Source organism: Bubalus bubalis, chromosome X (genome assembly GCF_019923935.1).
Source record: "Bubalus bubalis isolate 160015118507 breed Murrah chromosome X, NDDB_SH_1, whole genome shotgun sequence".
NCBI classification, from domain to species: Eukaryota; Metazoa; Chordata; class Mammalia; order Artiodactyla; family Bovidae; genus Bubalus; species Bubalus bubalis.
The window spans coordinates 69,570,863-69,592,805 of NC_059181.1; the positions used below are offsets into that span (position 1 = coordinate 69,570,863).

At 36.8% G+C, this 21,943-nt stretch overlaps 1 protein-coding gene across 8 annotated transcripts in view; it reads left to right on the forward strand.

Annotated features, from left to right (window-relative positions):
• The first annotated feature begins 200 nt into the window (after nucleotides 1–200).
• GPR174 (G protein-coupled receptor 174) overlaps nucleotides 201–21,943 on the forward strand; it is a 38,133-nt gene continuing 16,390 nt past the window's right edge. For 6 of the 8 annotated variants that reach the window (XM_025277197.3, XM_025277194.3, XM_006067009.4 and 3 more), the window contains exons 1-2: nucleotides 201–642; nucleotides 16,246–16,338. The gene's annotated coding sequence lies outside the window, so the exon portion shown is untranslated. Of the gene's footprint in view, nucleotides 643–16,245; nucleotides 16,343–21,943 lie in introns of all 8 variants that reach the window. The other 2 variants (XM_025277195.3, XM_006067011.4) reach the window with 1 other exon arrangement.

The following is a 21,943-nucleotide window of genomic DNA, read 5'->3' on the forward strand; positions in this document are numbered from 1 at the left end:
ATCTATGCATGTGGCCAAAGGAAACCTAGTTTCAGAAAAAGGCTGCATTCACAAATAGGCTGTGTATTACCACAGTCTCAAAGCTGAGTGCAACCACAAGATTGAAAGACAATGCACTGTGGTCCTATAAATAGAAATGAGAATTTCTCCGTTAAGTGTAAAGCTTTACAGACTGTATGTGTAGCCCATAGTTTTAGCCCTGCATCATTAATCAGAGAGAGAGAGAGAGAGAGAGAGAACATGCACAAATGTTAGTTCAAGCTGCCCGTGGAAAACGGAAATGTTCAGTGTTCAGAGTGGCTTGCACATTTCACTCTGACATCTCACTATCATGTTTTTCAATATGATAGTGGTTAGGCAATGCAGATAATTTTTTTCTTTTTTCTCTTGCTTTCTTCATTTTTCTTTTGGCTTTCTTTTATTTTGTTTTCTATTTACTCTTTCCTTCCAACCTTTATCCCTCCTTTGTTTCTCTTGTGCTTTCTTTCTTTCTTTTTTTTTTGGTAGGGATTTGTAGTGAAGAGAGATTGGATTAGTTTTTCTCAGAACAAAGAACTTAAATTGATCAGTAGCATCCATGTTGGAGTGGCTCATAATGAATTATTTGGATATCTATGGAGAAAACAGAAAGAAGTTGAAATGGTAAGCTCCACTTTTTAAATGCATATTAGCTGTTATCTGTGCCTTTCACCTTTGATCTCTTCGATTGACCTCTTTACACCAGATTCTGGGCAAACTCTCAGATCTAAGGGTGGCATGGATGTAGTAAACCTGGACCATCCTTGTATGTCATTTCCTTGGTATTTGCACAAACAAAAATAATTGTACAGTTGGCTACCTGAGGTGGGAAGGAGGAAGAATCTTTGAACTTGGAGAAATATAAGTTTGACATAGAGAGGTTTTTCATAATGTGTTTCCATCAGTTGATACTGAATAAAAATAGCCTTATGGACATTCATGATTTAATCAACTCCGTATTAAGTAGAGTTGCTTATATGAATGTTCAGGATTGTTTTTATCTACTCTTTGCTATAACTCTTTGGAGATGATATTTTTACCTGCCAAAATATTAAATTTGTGACATTTTCAAAATGAGCTATAATAAGAAAACAATAAGACCCTTATCAACATGAATGTGTGTTCCTATTAGCTTGTATAAGTTACATATTTTCACTCTAAATTATAATTTAAATTATAATAAATGTTAGCTATAGAGAATTCTCTTTCAAACAAAACATTTCAGTAAGAAAAAACATATTTCTAATGAGGGGGGAAATAAGAAAGATAACAGACACAGTTGCTCATACATAAGCTGTATCTATGAGAATAAATAATCAGTATATTTATAAAGTCAACAGATAAAATAATTTTGAATTGTTTGCATTTTATACATCTATAATTGACAACTTATTTTGAAAAAATGTAAGTGAAATTGTTTTCTAGTATGCATGTTGTTTTTCTTTTATGCTCAAAGAGAAAATATTAATGAAGATAACTTCAAAATTTCAAACTCCCTGGGTTGGGAAGATCCCCTGGAGAAGGGACTAGCAACCCAAACCAGTATTCTTGCCTGTAAAATCCCATGGATGGAGGAGCCTGGCAGGCCCCAATCCATGGAGTCACAAAGAGTTGGACACGGCTGAACAACTAACACACTCACATTCAAATTTTAAGTGATGAGTCTATCAATAGCATGTAACCACTAGAAATTGCATCCCAAGATTAAAAGAAAGGAAATTATATATTTTTATAGTGCAACAAGAACCAAGATTAAATTCCAAATGATTTTCCTTCTCCCTTCTCTGCTGTTGACAGTTGTGTGCAAGGGCTTCATATTATAATGCTATAATATTTCCAAGGAAGAAAAAAGTTATAATATTATTCAACTAGCAAAGCTACATTTGTTTTTTAGAAAGCTTTGTGTCATTCAGCAAGGAGTATATATTTCTGAGTGTTTTAGTTGCTGTAAATCTCAGATATGGTGGCAAAAGCACCAATCTCATAGATGGGATTTAAGTTTTTTAGCCCAGGGAAAGATTCCATACTAGTGAATATTTGGAATACATAAATGCCATCTTCCAAGAAGTCTGTGCCAGAGGAAGATTTTTTTAATTACAAAAATTTTCTTTGCACTTGTGAACACATGTACCACTCTGCCTTGCTAATGTTTACAGTAACATTTATGTGAGACAGGAACCATCTAGTGTATCTATTCTGTTGGGGCCAGCACATATAGTACAGAACATTGTAAAGGTGAATAAACACATGAGGGTCATTGACTCTTCCAAAAAGTTCACTGAATTTCCACCTAGGGATTCTTAGGAATGAATGAACTCAATTATCCCCCTTAACACTAGGTTCAGTTCAGTTCAGTCACTCAGTTTTGTCCGACTCTTGGCGACCCCATGGACTGTAGCATGCCAGGCTTCCCTGTCCATCACCAACTTCCAGAGCTTGCTCAAATGAATATCTGTCGAGTTGGTGATGCCATCCAACCATCTCATCCTTTTGTCTTCCCTTTTTCCTCCTGCCTTCAATCTTTTCAAGCATCAGGGTGTTTTTTAATGAGTCAGTTCCTTGTATCAGGTGGCCAACGTATTGGAACTTCAGCTTCAGCATGAGTCCTTCCAATGAATATTCAGGACTAATTTCCTTCAGGATTAAGTGGTTTGATCTCCTTGCACTAGATAGCTGAAATTAAAAGGAGAAACAAGCATGCTTTCTGTCTTTCTCTGATAGACACTTTTGGCACCAATCAGATACCTAAAACTGAGAAGAGAATTTAAATTCTTCTTCTGATCCTTTCCTTAATCCTGGAAGAGCGACCATAGAGAGTCTTATTTCCTTTGTTCATTAAAATGACATCCCCAAAGGCTTCTTCTTATGCCATAGGTCCCAAGAACCAGTCAGCAGAACCCTAGTGAGAGAACATGAAATTATTAGAGGCATACTTGAATCTTGTCATTCACAGGATTAGTCCCGAACATCAAGACTGCTTTATGCTTTGAGAAGTGACCAGGTTCGATGCACGATACTGGATGCTTGGGGCTGGTGCACTGGGACGACCCAGAGGGATGGAATGGGGAGGGAGGAGGGAGGAGGGTTCAGGATGGGGAACACATGTATACCTGTGGTGGATTCATTTTGATATTTGGCAAAACTAATACAGTTATGTAAAGTTTAAAAATAAAATAAAATTTAAAAAAATAAAAAAAAAAATAGATTAAAAAAAAAAATAAAGTGAAAGTGTTAAAAAAAAAAAAAAAGAAGTGACATAGATTGTCAGTTTGCATTTTAAAACTGAGGCCCAAATAGTTGAAGTGAATGGGTTAAGTACCACTGTGAGTTTGTAACAGAGAAAATGCTGGATTCTAGGTCTTGTGACACTTTGTCCAGTGCTCATTTCACTTTACTGTCTATCAAGGCTTGAAGATTAACAGACATATGCATTTTTCATTGGGAAATGTTAAAAAGATGTCATTTTGAAATCACTCACAAACTCTCAATACTGGGGTCACAATTCAGGCTTCTCCCAAGGGCCCTGATAACATAGCAAACCTTAATTTGCTGGGGTTTACCACTGTTTCCTATTGTGCTGAGGGAAAAAAAGAAATCTCAAAATGCAAATTGATATACCCTAAGTGCCGTGATATAACACTACCACAGACCTGGCCATGGACTGAATGCTTTTGTGCCATATTGATTTCAGTTCAGTTCAGTTGCTCATTCGTGTCTGACTCTTTGCGACCCCATGAACTGCAGTATGCTAGGCCTCCCTGTCCATCACCAACTCCCAGAGTCTACCCAAACCCATGTCCATTGAGTTGGTGGTGCCATCCAACCATCTCATCCTTTGTCGTCCCCTTCCCCTCCTGCCCTCAATCTTTCCCAGCAACAGAGTCTTTTCAAATGAGTCAGCTCTTCACATCAGGTGGCCAAAGTATTGGAGGTTCAGCTTCAACATCAGTCCTTCCAATGAACACCCAGGACTGATCTCCTTTAGGATGGACTGGTTGGATCTCCTTGCAGTCCAAGGGACTCTCAAGAGTCTTCTCCAACACCACAGTTTAAAAGCATCAATTCTTCACCGCTCAGCTTTCTTTACCATCCAACTCTCACATCCATACATGACCACTGGAAAAACCATAGCCTTGACTAGATGGACCTTTGTTGGCAAAGTAATGTCTCTGCTTTTTAATATGCTGTCTAGGTTGGTCATAACTTTCCTTCCAAGGAGTAAGCATCTTTTAATTTCATGGCTGCAATCACCATCTGCAGTGATTTTGGAGCCCAGAAAAATAAAGTCAGTCACTGTTTCCACTGTTTCCCCATCTATTTGCCATGAAGTGATGGGACCAGATGCCATGATCTTAGTTTTCTGAATGTTGAGCTTTAAGCCAACTTTTTCACTCTCTTCTTTCACTTTCATCAAGAGGCTCTTTAGTTCTTCTTCACTTTCTGCCATATGGGTAGCGGGCATAAATTTGGCCAAGCTAAAGGCATTAGAGAGTACTACGAAAGCCCCGAGGTCTAGGAGATTCCATATTTGAGAAGAGAATCAAGATTACAGGTTATCTGCCTGGCAAAAACTGGTATATGTGGCTTAGGATAAAATGTGAGGAAGCTAAATATTATAAGAATTGTTGGTATGTGGATCCCAAAGAGGATGCAATTGTTAATGGCTTGGGTATAACTAATGTTTATCATATAAGAGGGTGATAATCTGAGATTTGAAAATTAAAGTAGGCTCTCTTGGTATAGTCAGTGAAAGATGATTAGGAGTAGAAAGTATACTTCACAGACATCACTTTCATTTACAGCAACAGCTGCATTAGCTAGATGCAGATAAACTTCTTGAGAAATAATCAGATGTGCATAATCTTAACCAAAATCATCTGTATAGACTCTGGAGATTTGGGTATGCACCTTGGTCGCTCAGATGGTAAAGAATCTGCCTGCAGTGCAGGAGACCCAGGTTCAATCCCTGGGTCAGGAAAATCCCTTGACGGTAGGCATGACAACCCACTCCAGTATTTTGCCTGGAGAATTCCATGGACAGAGGAGCCTGGCAGGCTACAGTCCATGAGGTAGCAAAGAGTCGGACAGGACTGAACAACCAACACTTTCACTTTCAAGAACTTCACTAACTGATTACCTAGTAAGGAAACCAAAGTTTAAATCATTGGCCGTGATCAGTATATGGGTCACCTAGAAGGATGACTTATGACCAGAGCATAAACTAAGGCTGCCCATTCAGGCTCAGTTGTATCTCAGACAGCATGATTACTGTTTTATTAGGTACCTAAAATATATGCAAATATCTGCTACCAAGTCAAAAGTCCCTAAATCCCTTTCTTAATGATTGACAATATATTTGTTTCTTCCAAGAGATTTTACTCTGCTGGAAAATGAATGACATTCACAATATGGACTGATTTATTATTTACCCAATTTGTTTCATTTTTTAAAAAAAATCAATTTCAAAACTGCAAAAGGACATGTTTTCTTGATATTTGTAATTAAGGTCACATCAATGGATATAATTAAGCCATCTTGATTACAAAGATGAGTAAGACAGTGGCTCCAAACTACAGAAAAAATTTGTGTTCTAAATTTACTATAACAAGTTGAAAATCTCTTTCTCTGTTTTCTTCTTGTAAAATGAAGTTCTTGAAACTAATGAACATTCTTGGCAACTTGACAATAATATATTGTGATACTAGTGAATCAAGGATATGTACTAGACATTCTTGTAAAGAATCTGAAACAAAAGACTGGTGTTATCTTTAAACACAATGATATGACAAAGTTAGATAACTTTTATTAAAAATTCTATCAGAGGTACTCTAAACATAAAGTTATGCTTATACATGCCTCTCACAGTGGAAAGTTAAATAATTATCCAAATAATTCAGTTAATGTTGATAAAGGAAGATCATAACTTGGGTCCAATAAGCAAACTTTTCTTTAGTAGACACAGTGTTGTTCTCTTCCTGTTTTTGTCCAATATACTTGGTTAGTTTAAATTTGTAAGTATAAAAATAATTTAGAAATTTCTATTTTTTTTTCTTGGGTGGTAGGGATGTGCAGAGGGGATTTTAAAATCTATATTATCCTGCTCCTTATTAATTTTTATAACTAAAAATTTTACTGATTTAATATTCTAAAGATATATTTGCCATTTTCTCGATATTTCCATAATAATAATGTTAATAACATCTGTTTCTATCTCTTTTGATCCAATTTTGATTCGTATCTAATTTTTTTTCTTGTTTTGTTGTTGGTTAATCATTTTTTCCTTTCATCTTAATATTTTTAATTCTAAAAGTACAAGTAGACCTCTTTTTTCTAAGAATGCTAGGCATAAAATTGGGTAGTACTAATTTTACTTAATATAATAAGGGAAATTTTGGTCACTTAACCTAGCATTAATCTCTCTGTGGAAGAGCCACTGATGATAGAAATACCCGGTTTGATTATCAAAATCAAGCACAGTCCATGTAAAGACATCAGGTACAGTAATGTCTTTCCCTCTGAAAGTCTATGACTTCCAAATCTTATCAGGTCTTAAAAAAATGAATTGTTTTAATTTCACATCAATGGATATGATAAATTCACTCTGTTTATACTCTACCTAGCTGAAGCACAATAAGAATATGACATACTGTGAAGCTATCAATTAGCTTCACAATTAGGGTTAATTAGGGAAAGTAGATTTTTGGGACTGAGTTATACAGAGTGTGTGATCATCCTCTGGATTTTGAGTTGCTCAGCTTTTCTCTGGCCATTTGCTTGAAGAGCCTTTTGGTCACAGAAAATAGTGTAAACTTCATTCAATTTTGGACCATGAAATTTGACTAAGCAAAGCACTGTAAAGACATTTTGCAATCAGCAGAGACAAGAGTGCTATTTCTCAGAATTCACAGAAGAAGGCCTGGAATATATTTTACATAGAATTACCTGTTAATAAGCATCTTGATTCAAAATTACAGTTGTATTAACTGAACATTAAGAAATGTCACCTGTGTATCTGAGCCTTTTCTAGGGGAAAAAAATCGCTGAGGAAATTTAAAGCTCCTTGACCTCTGGGAATCAGTAAATTGAAAATCCCTGTGATATCATTCAATAAGGAAGAGATGTTAAGGTTGATTAACCTGGGTTATAAGTTGCTCCTTGACTGGGACTTGGGAAAAACATATAGAGCCAGAATAAAAACTTATGCTAAACAAATATCTGGAAAACATGCCATTATGGTTAATCATGCCGGCTCCTATCCAAATGCAGTGTGATCCCCAATATGCAGGATGCTTTAATACATTGGATAGAGATGCAGTCTTTTCCCCAGCCTTTTCATTTAGTCACATATTTGTGAACTTGAAGCAAATATTTTGATATGAAATGAAAATGAAAGGTGAATCATCCTAGTAAACTCATTTCCAAAGACTTATGATACTGCCTTGGAAATTTTAACTCTAATCTAGTAATGAATTTGTGCATTAACTCTCTTGTCATATTGGGCCAAAGAATGGACAATACTCTTATGCAATCATAGTTTATTCTCTTTTCCCATTAAGTTTTAACATTTTCATTAAAAAAGATGGATTGTCTAATAGTGTATTTTCAAAATAAGATTTCAATTTCACATTACCCTTTTTAAGATTTGAAAAATTCATTTTGGAATATAAGTTAATTTTGATTTGCTCAATCTCACTCTTAAGCATGTTGATTTCATTATCCTCATGAAAAATTCTGAGTCTTTCTCTTTCTTCTATTATTACAATTTTGGGAGACCAGTCTAGTTTTTATAAGAAAGGAAAAATAATTAGAATTTTCCAATATGATTTATGAGTTTAGATATACATTTAGTGGTTCCAAAATCCTCCTCAAAGCTCAAGCTGTGAACTCTGTGGTCTAAGGGTTAACATCAAATTCAGGCTATCCTTGAGCTGTTTTCTCCTCAAGGAACTAATGCCCTAATCAAAATCATGTATCTTCTTAGTAATGACTCCAGAAAAAACTGCTAAATAATTAATAAGCTACCTATAGCCTACGATTAACCAATTTTTAAAGCCTATCTACTACAAGCCCTAACTTTGCTTTTGAGTTCTCTACTATCAAAAATAAAAATGATTATTATTTATTGTGCACTTATGATGTGCACTAAGCATTGGGCAATAACTCTTACTTCTTAATAATAACTTTATTATCTCCCCCCATCTTATAGATGGAGAAAAGCAATGTGAAAGAAATTAAATAACTTACTCAACGTTTTACAACTGTCTTGTTCAGATGGTAACAACCCTGTATGCAAGACAGCAAAAGAGACACAGATGTATAGAACAGTATTTTGGACTCTGTGGGAGAGGGAGAGGGGGATGATTTGGGAGAATGGCATTAAAACATGCATAATATCATATAAGAAAAGAATCGCCAGTCCAGGTTCGATGCAGAATACAGGAAGCTTGGGGCTGGTGCACTGGGATGACCCAGACAGATGGTATGGGGAGGGAGGTGGGATGGAGGTTCAGGATTGGGAACACGTGTAGACCCATGGTGGATGCATGTTGATGTATGGCAAAACCAATACAATATTGTAAAGTAAAAAAAAAATAATAATAATAATAAAAAAATTAAAATTAAATGTTAGTAAAAAAAAAAATTTCAAACCCAATTTTGTTGGTTGTCAAAGCCTTTTCCATTACACTAGGCTGTCTCTATATGACAATGTCACATCACACTATTTTGACCCTTTCCATTTGAAATCAACAGAGTTTACAGCAGAAGGAATCAAGTTGTACCAATTTTGAAATAGGTTGTCCTTTTATTAAGTTTGGGCTGAGTAAACTAGGAAATAAGAGAGTATAACACATAAAATGAGAAATAAAAATGGATTTAAAAAAAGAGATCATAGAAAGTATAGATGAAGTACTTTAATTCTCTTTAACCAATCTATATGGTGTGATGACTACTTTTTCAGTGTAGTATGGATAATAATAGGAGTCATATAAGATAAAGCTTCTGCCCTCATGGGGCTTATTTACTTGAGGGAGATAAAATAGCCCACACTAAACCTGAATATACAAAACCGATTTAGAAAATACATTGTGTTTTGCATTAAACAGAGACTCACTATCTACATTTACATTTAAGCTGATGTAACACAAAAAGTATTTTAGCCTGGTTAGGCCATTCCTGTGTGTCTGAGTCTTTCCTAGGAAAAAAAAAAAAAAAAAAAAACCCTGGAGAAGGCAATGGCAACCCACTCCAGTACTCTTGCCTGAAAAATCCCATGGAGGGAGGAGCCTGGTAGGCTGCAGTCCATGGGGTACCTAGGAGTCTGACACGACTGAGCGACTTCACTTTCATTTTTCACTTGCATGCATTGGAGAAGGAAATGGCAACCCACTGCAGTGTTCTTGCCTGGATAATCCCAGTGACAGATGGGTCTGGCAGGCTACATCCATAGGGTTGCAAAGAGTCAGACATGACTGGAACAACTGTGCATGCATGCACCAACCATCGGAAGAAAAAGTAGAACTATATTTATATTAGTGAATCATTTTTTTCCCTTAAGACCAAGGCTTTGGTATTACAGGATGTATGTCCCAGATTCAGAGCACAATCTATGGCTATATTACAGAAAGAATTAGTTGTAATCTAACATATATAAGTTTAGAAGCTCAGTGGTATAATATCTGACCCACCTGGTTACAGAACTCTGTGTAAAAATCATTTTGATTTATGGCAAAACCAATACAATATTGCTGCTTTTGCTGCGTCGCTTCAGTCGTGTCCAACTCTGTGCGACCACATGGACTGCAGCCTACCAGGCTTCTCCATCCATGGGATTCTCCAGGCAAGAACACTGGAGTGGGTTGCCATTTCCTTCTCCAATACAATATTATGAAGTCAAAAAAATAAAATAAAATAAAATTTAAAATAAACAACAATAACAACAACAACAACAAAAAACAAAATCAGAGGAAAAAAGTTTTAAGATAGTTCATCTCCTGATAATATTGGTTATCCCCTCATGTCTTCCTTATCTCTGCAATGCCCCCTCATCCTCCCCCACCCATGTCTATGTTTATTTATCCAAGAAGAAACAAAAGAAAGAACTTAAGACATCTACACCTGATTTAGAACTCTAAATCATACTTTCTGCAGGCACCAGTTACATACATGAGCTTCAAGATGTGCTCCTTTGGGACTGGTTTGGGGTATAACCTGAACAAGACAGCAAAATTTCCCGTTTTCAGTTTCTCTGTCTGTAAAAGCAGTGTGATTAAGGGTACCTCTTTCTATAGAGTATGAATCATCACGCTAATGCTTAATAGATACTTTGCATTCCTCTGGTCAGAGTTCCTCTACACAATTTGTAAAAGTGCTATGTGTGCTTGGATTGAAATCACGGTGGGAAAATTAGGTTGCGCCTGTCTTTCATCTGACAGATTTCCTTCAGCACATGAGAGCATTACATTTGGTCAAGTTTGCAGTTTGAAATGCGTAAGAAGGATAATAGCTATACACATTAGAGCAGAATAAATGAGAAAGAGAAGTGTAGTAAGTCCCCTATATACAAACGAATTATTTTCTGAGAGCACGTTTGTAAGTCCAATTTGTTTGTACATCCAACAAAGTTAACCTAAGTATCCAACTAACAGAATCAGCTAGCTATATAGTACTTTACTGTAATAGGTTTATAATACTTTTCCCACAAATAATACATAAAAAACAAATGCAAAAGATAGAGAAGACATTTTCAATTTTACAATACAGTACCTTGGAAAGAACAGTAGGACAGTACAGTAAGTGTCATACAGGGGCTGCCATCAAGAGAACAGGTAAGAAGAGTTACTGACTGGAGGAGGGAGAGAAGGTGGAAGATGACAGAGCTGAAGGATATTCAGCAGTAGAAGATGGAGGGCAAACCTCAATTTCACTCATGCCTGATGTTGTTGGAACACATGCTTGCATCTTTGAAAGTTCCCAACTTGAAGATTCATATGTAGGAGACTTACTGTATGAGTTTTATGGATTGGTGAAATCACTGCTTTTAGAAATGCCTTGGGCTTTCCTTGTAGCTCAGTCAGTAAAGAATCTGCCTGCAGTGCAGGAGATCCAGGTTTGATCCCTGGGTTGGGAAGATCCCCTGGAGAAGGAAATGGCAACCCACTCCAGTATCCTTGCCTGGAAAATCTCATGGACAGAGGAGCCTGGAGGGCTGCAGTCCATGGTGTCGCAAAGAGTTGGGCACAACTAAGTGACTAACACTTACTTACTTGTGGTATCAGAAATAGAGACACGGATGGAGAAGAATACCTTATGGAATGGCCTAATCATGCTAAAAACTATTGTGGGTTTGTACCCTAAATATATGGCAGATTTTACATAGCTTGACATTTGAATTGCTCAATTTAGTATTTTATTTTACTAATTTCTCTTGTTTTGTTTATCATGTCACTGCTACCAGTCTACAAGCTTTTGAGGAGAGAGACTGTGTCTCCTTTCTTTTTATCTCCAGTGGCATCTAGCATGGTGACTTGATTTACTTTATGATATTGCTCATCTCATTGATTATTTCCTTTTTCTTTGATAATTTAACAAATTATAGCATCAAGAAAGGCGCTAAAGAGGAAAAAAAGAACAATTGTCTCATTTTGGTTAATTTCTTCCAGTCTTGTATGTCAGCAGAAATGGATGTCTGAGTGTCTGTGTTTCTGTATGTGTGAGGGGTGGGATAGGGAGAGAGATGAGGAAGAGGAAAGAATAGATGTTGAGTTTTTGCATAAAGATCGCTGGTTTCCATGTCATTGCAGAAAGAAAAATGAGAGACATTTATTTCTGCTGATCTTTACACTCACCATTAGTTAGTAAGTTGGCAATCTTAATAATATACATAAAGTTTTCATTCAAATGATTGGACTGTATGAAGGGAAGAGAAATATGTGTGGATACACACATATTAGAGAATACACAGTTGAGAGAAAATGTGATGTAGATAAACACACACACACATGGATTTTGAATTAAAATTTAAGCTCTAGTTTTGGCTTAGTTATTAGCTTCCTATGTAACTCAGGAAAAATCCCCTACTTCAGTTACCTTGTTTGTAATAGCTAAATCATTAATAGGGATTATTAGGTTATTAATAGAGATTTAATAAAGATTAGTAGTCTAATCTTTATTTTAAATGCTCAGCCTGCCAGCAATTTAAAAATTATAATAAGGCTCACTGAATCATTATGTCATCTTTGGGTGTATTGATGTAAACAGCATGGTGTCCCAAGTGCTCAATAAATATTTGCTGTCTGAAATTGTTGAATTACTTACTCCATGTATAGGCTACTGAACCAGTGTTAGTGTAGGAAATAAGGGCTCTAACCTGATTAGCAGGCTTCCCTGTTGGCTCAGTGGTTAAGAATCTGCCTGCCAGTGTAGAAGAGGAGCCTGGTGGGCTACTGTCCATGGGTGCACAAAGAGTTGGACACGACTTAGCTGCTAAACAAAAAAGAGTCTAATTAAAACCTCTCCATTACTCTCCACCTATGGTACCACACTCATTTTGCTTAGGTCTGCCATAATTTTCATGAATTAGTTAATAATAAACTGCTAGGAAAATGTCTGCATGCTTTTTGTGAAGGTCTTGGATAATGTCTTCTAGTTCTCTATCATTAATGCACTAGCTTAATTTCTCACCTTAAAAGCAGAGATAGTGACCCTATTTGTGACCCCATAGACTGTAGCCCACCAGTCTCCTCTGCCAGTGGGGTTTTTCAAGCAAGAATGCTGGAGTGGGTTGTCATTTCCATGTCCAGGGGATCTTCCCAATCCAGGAATTGAACCCACATCTATTGCATTGACAGGTGCATTCTTTATCACTGAGCCCCCGGGAAGCCCCTCGATGGGAATCAGTTCAGTTCAGTTCAGTCACTCAGTCCTGTCCGACTCTTTGCGACACCATGAATTGCAGCACGCCAGGCCTCTCTGTCCATCACAAACTCCTGGAGTTCAATCAGAGTCACGTCCATCGAGTCAGTGATGCCATCCAGCCATCTCATCCCCTGTTGTCCCCTTCTCCTCCTGCCCCCAATCCCTCCCAGCATCAGAGTCTTTTCCAATGAGTCAACTCTTTGCATCAGGTGGCCAAAGTACTGGACTTTCAGCTTTAGCATCATTCCATCCAAAGAAATCCCAGGGCTGATCTCCTTCAGAATGGACTGGTTGCATCTCCTTGCAGTCCAAGGGACTCTCAAGAGTCTTCTCCAACACCACAGTTCAAAAGCTTCAATTCTTCGGCACTCAGCCTTCTTCACAGTCCAACTCTCACATCCATACATGACCACTGGAAAAATCATAGCCTTGACTAGACGACCTTTGTTGGCAAAGTAATGTCTCTGCTTTTGAATATGCTATCTAGGTTGGTCATAACTTTTCTTCCAAGGAGTAAGCGTCTTTTAATTTCATGGCTGCAGTCACAATTTGCAGTGATTTTGGAGCCCAAAAAATAAAGTCTGACACAGTTTCTCCTGTTTCTCCATCTATTTCCTATGAAGTGATGGGAACAGATGCCATGATCTTCATTTTCTGAATGTTGAGTTTTAAGCCAACTTCTTCACTCTCCTCTTTCAGTTTGTGCAAATCAGGAAAGTCTGCCTAAGATTGTATATCTTGAATTGGATATGGAATCCAGGCAGGTAGGCTTGTGATATGAGGCCTCTTGATCAGACCTGAGGTGATGAAGTACTGGAAAGAAAGAACACAAATTTTCTTCATATTTTTCCAATTTTTATTTAGAATTGAGGTAAGGTGAGGTAAGTCACTTCAGTCATGTCCGACTCTGTGCAACCCCATAGACGTTAGCCCACCAGGCTCCCCCATCCCTGGGATTCTCCAGGCAAGAACACTGGAGTGGGTTGCCATTTTCTTCTCCAATGCATGAAAGTGAAAAGTGAAAGTGAAGTCGCTCAGTCGTGTCCGACTCTTTGCGACCCCATGGACTGCAGCCCACCAGGCTCCTCCATCCATGGGATTTTTCAGGCAAGAGTACTGGAGTGGGGGGCCACTGATTGAGTCTATCTGCCAAATCCAATTTTATACTAGACTTATAATATCAGAACCTTAGGGACAATTCAGTCTCTCATTTTACACACAAAAAAAGGTGAGTCCCAGAGATGGAAGGAACTTTCTTAAGATTATACCACTAATTACTGATACGGCCAAAACTAGAAGTCAGGAATCCAGTGCCTGGCCGGTGTTCATTCCCCTACATCCTGCTTTCTCTCAGCTTAAGTAACCTGTTCTGGGAGTTGAAAAATCCAGCAAGTAAAGCAGAATACTTCTGTAGTATATGGCTCTTTTAGAAGTAATCAGTGAAGTGACTCCAAAGTCAAAATCCACTTGTTGATACCTTGCCTGACTCCTGTCCATGAAATACAATAATTTAAATGACTTTAAAAAATAGTTCTTGAGAATACTTACCATCTTAGAATCTACTTCTAGACAGCTGGATTTGCTTGGTAGAGTTTATGATTAATCTCTGACTCTGCTCAGTCACTGAATTCTGTCCCTATAGTTTGTCCTCAGATATCTGCCCCACTTTGGTGGTATAGTTGAACTTGGATAGCTCTTGTTTTACCTTCTAACAAAGTACCAGTAGAGATCATAACTTTGTAACTTCCTGTCTGGGATTTGGTTCAAAGCCACCATGACAGACTTCTGTGGATTCTGGGGCATCTGAGAATGCATTCAGCTTACTCATTGTCTTCTCATGTCTATTTCTTTCACATTGTTACCTTCTTTTAATGACAAAGCAGTTTAGAAAAAACTTCAGTCTACTTTATCTACACTATTAATTTTCTTCATCAGGCCATTTTAAAGCCTATATTGAGGAGTTTCTGTGTGCTTAGCATCCTAATTACTATGTCTTAAAGGCAAGAATAAAAAGACAACATGCATTGGCTATCTATTGTGTGTCAAGCATACTCTTACTGACTTTTACTTCGTATACCTCATGTAATCTTAATAATATACCCCAGGAACAGGAATTATTTATTATACTCATTTTACAGAAGGGAGAAAGAGGGCAAGAGAGAAAGAGAAGGAGAGAGAAAGAGAGAGAGAGAGATATTCCCCAACTGACCCTGGTGTTTGAACTTCTAATATGTAGTCTCTTTGAAAGGATCCCCTTCCTGAAGGAACTGGCAATCTGATGAGAAAAGACTAGCTTGAATCAAACTTGTTTAGGTGGCAGCTGCTATGTTTATTGCCTACCTCTTGTCTTTCCTGCTCTCTCTTTCCTATTGTAGAAATCTCTGCTAAAACTTCTGCAATCTGGCTTCTCAGGTAATCCTACTATATTGCACCATGTAAGGCTATCTGCCTCTGCATTCATTTATTTTCCTTCTTATACCAAGTAAAAAAATATACATATATCTTTGTATTTCATCCAATTCACCTTTTATGGTGAAAACTAGCTTATCTGATTGATTATAGTTAATCAATTAATGTGAAAATCCTCCTTGTAGCACTTTTATTTTAATAGGAGATTGTTGGAGACAAAGTGCCTAAAGGATAGAATCTATACTGGTGTATTTAAGGCAAAGTGGCAAGTCTGGGCAAGAAATCACTGGGTAAAGTGGAGCAGAGAGGAGCAGATGTGGAGTGTGGTTTTTTGATGCCCCTAAATCACCCTACATAGGGAGACATCTATAATCATTGCAAGGATACCCATAAGGTAGTTTTGCATACAAGTTAGTCTCTCTTCTTAGCACCAGCTGTGCTAACAGCCAGTGGCCAGCTTGGTTTCCTTATATGTGTATTCACTAATTAAACAGCTGTGGTCACGAGAACTCAGAAAAATCACTAACTGAGAAAAAGTCAGTTTCTACATTCCAAGTGTGTTGTGAGTTTGACTACAAGTTGTTGAGATTTTCTTGGGAAGCTCATCAAAATGAGGAGCTCCTTATGACCAAGGAAGGACTGTGAACCCAGCACTGACATCCTTATCCACTTATACCCTTTCAAAAAACTACTAAGTCAAAAAGAGACATCAGATGGTAGTAAATGGATTCCTGCTCACTCTACTTTGCTGTCACTAAGGGCTAAGGTGACTATTTTCATGCTCTCACTTGTCCACAGTAATCTATTTCTGGGTTCTAAGCATCCGCTTTCTGAAACTTACCAGCCTTCTGTGAGAATGCTGTTCCCACTGTTCTTGACCATGGTTCTTCTATGTTCTTTCAGGCACGAATGAATCAAAGCAGCCGGATTCCCCATGGCTTCCTAAAGAGACCCTGTTGCTCTGATTAAAGAATTTTAATGGCACTGGAGGAAACAGTAGGTATTCAAACATTACCTTGACTTCTCTTTTTTCATCATCCTTAAAAGAGTGTGCTTATGCTCTGTGGGCCCTGGAAAGGCACTAAGAACTTGTCCCACATTTCCTGGTCCACTTGACAGATTACCAGGTGATGACCAGGTAAATTACATTTATCTTAGGCAATAAATGTAATCTTATAGAACATGAAAGGCCACAGTTTATAGAGTATTTGATAGAATGTTATTTTTATTAATAGTGTCCCATTGAGTCATATTGGAATCTGAGACAAAGGGAAGAATAAGTTTAAATTATATATATATATATTTATTATTATTATTATTCAGCACACATTGGCCACACTAGTCATACAATAGAGAATAATATGTGTGTGTTGAGACAGAGTATGCCATTTGCTGGAAAGGAAGATTATAGTAGCTATAGGTGACCCACATACATATTAGGCAAACATCTATTCACTGATTGGTAAGCTTAAAAATCAATAAATCTTAGGCTAAGAACAGATTTTAGAGATGGGGGGGGTTGGTATGCTTCTATTGGCTTCTTTGTCTTGATGTCTATTCTTAAAAGAAGAGTATTACTGAAAAATCAGCCTAGATATCTAACAATCAGAAGTGAAAATATCTAATACTTAAGCTTACTCTAAAATATCATGAGTATAAACCAAATTGACAAACCTTAAGCTAGACATATCAAGAAAAAAGAGAGAGGGTTCAAAATATATGAAAGAGAAGTTATAACAGATGGCACAGAAAAACAAATTACCATAAGAGATTACTATGAAAAATTGTATGTCAAAATATTGGACAACTGAGAACAAATAGTAAATTCCTAGAAAAAATATAATCTTTCAAGACTGAATCATGAGAAAATAGAAAATCTGTATAGACATATTACCAATAAGGAGATTGAAGGATTAATAAAAAATCTCTGAAAAGGAAGGGTTAATTAGGGACTTTGGAATTGACATGTACACACGGCTATATAAAATGGATAACCAACAAAGACCTACTGTATAGCAGAGGGAACTCTGCTCAATATATGTAACAACATAAATGAGAAAAGAATTTGAAAAGGAATGGATGCATGCATATGTATAACAGAATCACTGTGCTGCACACATGAAATTAACATGACATTGTTAATCAACTACACTCCAACATAAAATAAAAAGTTAAAAAAATCTCCCAACAAACAAAGGTCTAAGCTTAGATACCTTTAATCATGAATTCTACAAAACATGAAAAGAAGATTTAATACCTATCCTTCTCAAACTTTTCCAACCAATTGAGGAGGAAGAAATCCTTCCAAATGTATTTAATGAACTGAACATTACCCTGATATGACAACCAGACAAGGATACAACAGAAAAAGAAAACTACAGGAAAATATCTTTAATAAACATAGATGCAAAACTCAACAAAATATTGGTGAATCTAATTCAATAATATACTAAAAGGATTATATACCACAATTGATTAGGATTTATACTAGAGATTTAGGGATGTCTCAACACATACAAATAAATCAATGCAATTCATCACATTAACAAAATGAAGGATAAAAATCATATGACGAGCTCAATAGATACATGAGTCATTTGAAAAAAAATTCCACATACATTTGTGATTAAAATCTCAACAAAATAGTTAAAAAGGGAAGATAATGCAACACAGTGAAGGCCGTATAAGACAAAACCACAAGTAAAATCATATTCAATGTTGAAAGCTTTTATTCTAAGATTAGGAACAAGATGAGGATTCCATTCTCATCACTTTTATTCAACATAGTATTAGAAGTCTTAGCCACATCAATTAGGCAAGAGAAATAAATTAAATGCGACCAAATTGGAAAGGAAGAATTAGAGCTGTTAATATTTTCAGAAGAAATTATACTGTATATAGAAAACACTAGAGACTGCACCCCAAAATTCTTGGAAGTAAGTGAATTCACAAAAGTCACAGGATACAAAAGCAATATACAGAAATCTGTGGTGTTTCTATATACTATTAATGAGCTATCACAAAGAGAAATTAAGAAAACAATCTCATTTATTATTGCATAAAAATACTAGGAATAAAATTAACCAAGGACTTAAAATATCCATACACTGAAAATTATAAGACACCGATGAAAGAAGTGGAAGAAGATATAAACAAGTGAAAAGATATTCTATGCTCATGGAATGGAGGAATTAATATTGTTAAAATGTGCATACTGCCCAAAGCAGCCTACAGCTTCAAGGCAACACCTGTCAAAATTTCAATGGCATATCTCATAGAACTAAAACAATGCAGTACAATACATAACTACAACAACTAATACTAAAATTTGTATCAAATAGAGGGTTCAGGATGGGGAACACATGTATACCTGTGGCAGATTCATTTCGATATTTGGCAAAACCAATACAATAGTGTAAAGTTTAAAAAAACAAACAAACAAACAAACAAAAAAAAAACAGAAGATCCTGAATAGCCAAAATAACCTTGAGAAAGAAGAAAACTGGTGGCATCATGCTCCCTGATTTCAAACTCTACTACAAATTTATAGTGATTCAAACTGTATGGTACTGGTGTAAAAACAGCCACACAGATCAACGAAACAGAACTGAGAGCTAAGATATAAGCTCACACATATGGACAATTAATTCACAACAAATGAGCAAAACAGTGGAGAAATGACAGTCTCTTCAATAAATGGTGGTAGGAAAATTGGACTTTCACATGCAAACAAATGAAACCAGCTTACACAGCATACAAAATTAACCCTAAATGAATTAAAAATTCGAATATAAGATCTAAAATCATGAAATTCGTAGAAGAAAACATAGGTGGTAATCTCATTGACATCAGTCTTAGCAATGATTTTGTTGATCTGACACCAAAAGGCAAAGGAAACAAAAGCAAAAATAAACAAATGGAACTACATCAAGCTTACAAGCTCCTGTATAGCTAAGGAAACCATTCTCAAAACAAAAAAGTAGCCTACGATATGGGGGAATATATTCTCAAACAGTATATCTGATAAGGGGCTAATATCCAAAATATTTTGCTGACAAAGATCCATATAGTTAAAGCTATGGTTTTCCCACTGTCATGTATGGATGTGAGAGTTGGACCATAAAGAAGGCTGATCACCAAAGAGCTGATGCTTTCGAACTCTGGTGTTGGAGAAGACTCTTGAAGGCCCCTTGGATAGCAAAGAGATCAAACCAGCCAATCCTAAAGGAAATCAGTCCTGAATATTCATTGGAAGGACTGAGGCTGAAGCTGAAGCTCCAATTCTTTGGCCACATGATGCAAAGAACTGACTCATTGGAAAAGACTCTGATACTGGAAAAGATTAAAGGTAAGAGGAGAAGGGGATGACAGAGGTTGAGATGGTTGGATGGTATCACCAGTTTGATGGAAATGAGTTTGAGCAAGCTCTGGGAGTTGGTGATGACAGGGAAGCCTGGTGTGCTGCTGTCCATGGGGTTGCAAAGAGTTGGACATGACTGAGTGACTGAACTGAACTAAATCCAAAAGATATGGGCTTCCTAGGTGGCCCTAGTGGTACAGAACTTGCCTGCCAATAGAAAAGACATAAGAGATGTGGGTTCAATCCCTGGGTCACAAAGATCCCCTGGAGGAAGACATGGCAACCCACTCCAGTGTTCTTGACTGGAGAAGTCCACAGACAGAGGAGCTTGGTGGGCTACAGTCCATAGGGTCACAAAGAGTTGGACACGACTGAAGTGGCTTTGTACACATGCTCCTATGGTCTATGTTCAATTCCTGTACCTTGTAGATACAGCAAACATTAATGGTTATAAGAAGGGAAGGAGGTTGGGGGAGTGGTTGAAATGGATGAAGAAGGTCAACTTTGTTGTGAAGGAGGGTAACTAGACTTGTAGTGGTGAACATTTTGGAGTTATCCAAATGTTTGTTTATAACGTCATATACCTGAAACTTACATAATAAAAAATCATGTGCAAAATGACTACACAGATCACTTAAACATGGATTAAAAAAAGCCCCTAAATATGGTCACTTTGGATTATATTCCTAACCATGAGGTCAGTGTTTTAATAAATAATACAATACTTTGTAGTGAACGTATCATTTGTATGTTAATGTGTGCATGGCTAACAAGTATTTAGTGTATGGATTTATGGATATGTGAAAGCCAACCTGAAGCCACTCCATCCTTGCTTTCTTGTTGCACTTTCTCATAAAAGGCGGAAGAGCCACTTCTCAAGATTACTTGAGACATTTCCCCTGAGGTGATGAGCATAACTGGAGAGCTCAGACAGACAAAGAGAGAAAAATTTAGGCAACTGTCCAAAATGTATAATGTTTGTAACAATCATAAATCAGTGACTAGTGATAGGTTGAGTAGGTTACACCGCTACTGATATATTTCTATTGTCTTTTGTGAAATAAATATCTGTTGGCTCAATTAATGGACCGTACTTCCATGGGAAGTATTACAGATGAAAGTGCTGCTTTAGCCTGAATTTCAATCATGATATAAAATTCAAATTAACTAAGGACAATTCAAATGCATTTTCATTTCTGAATAACCATAAAAGTCCATAAACAAGATACAACTTCAGGCTCAATAGAGAAAAAGAGAAATACTCAACTACTACAATTAGCAAACAAACAAACAAAAAGCTAAACAAGACAAATAACAATAAATTCTTTGTATTAATAGGTATGTAGTTTGCAATTTGTATTAATAGGTATGCAACTTGTAATTTATGTAATTTGTTTAAATGATTTCCTCCTGGAGACATTAGCTAGCATTTGGTTTTTGGCCACACATTTATGAATATTTATAATTATTTTACACTGTATAATGCTAAAAATTTGTTCATTTTATTTAATATATTTATATAGCACTTGGTATAGAATCTTAGAAATATCAACTCCTCATACCCATAGAGAAAGGCACTGTTATCTCATTTTACAGATGAGGCAATTGAAATGTAGAAATGTTTGTGTTACTTGCCCAATTTCAACAGCTAGTCAGTTGCAGAGCCTCAGTTCGGAAACACTAAGACTGGCTCCAGAGTCCATTTTATTGTCAACTACAAATGATGCCTCATTATTTGTAAAATATTTACATATTGTGCCATAATTATATATGCATGTACATGAAACACAGCTCAGCTGGTAAAGAATCTGCCTGCAATTCAGAAGATCCCAGTTCGATTCCTGAATTGGGAAGATCTGCTGGAGAAGGGATAGGCTATCCACTCCATATTCTTGGGCTTCCTTTGTGGCTCAGATGGTAAAGAATCTGCCTGCAATGTGGGAGACATGGGTTCAATCCTGGGTTGGAAAGATCCCCTGGAGAAGGGAATGGATACTGACTTCAATATTCTGGCCTGGAGAATTCCATGGACAGAGGAGCCTGGCAGGCTACAGTCCATGGGGTCACTAAGAGTCAGGCATGACTGAGTGATATGACTAACACTAACATGAAAACATATATATATGGCATAGAATGCCAGAGCTACTTAAAATCCAGAAGTAAGGGAATTATCTGGTGGTCTACTGGTTAGGATACTGTGCTTCCAATGCAACAGGCATGGGTTCAAGCCATTTTCAGGGA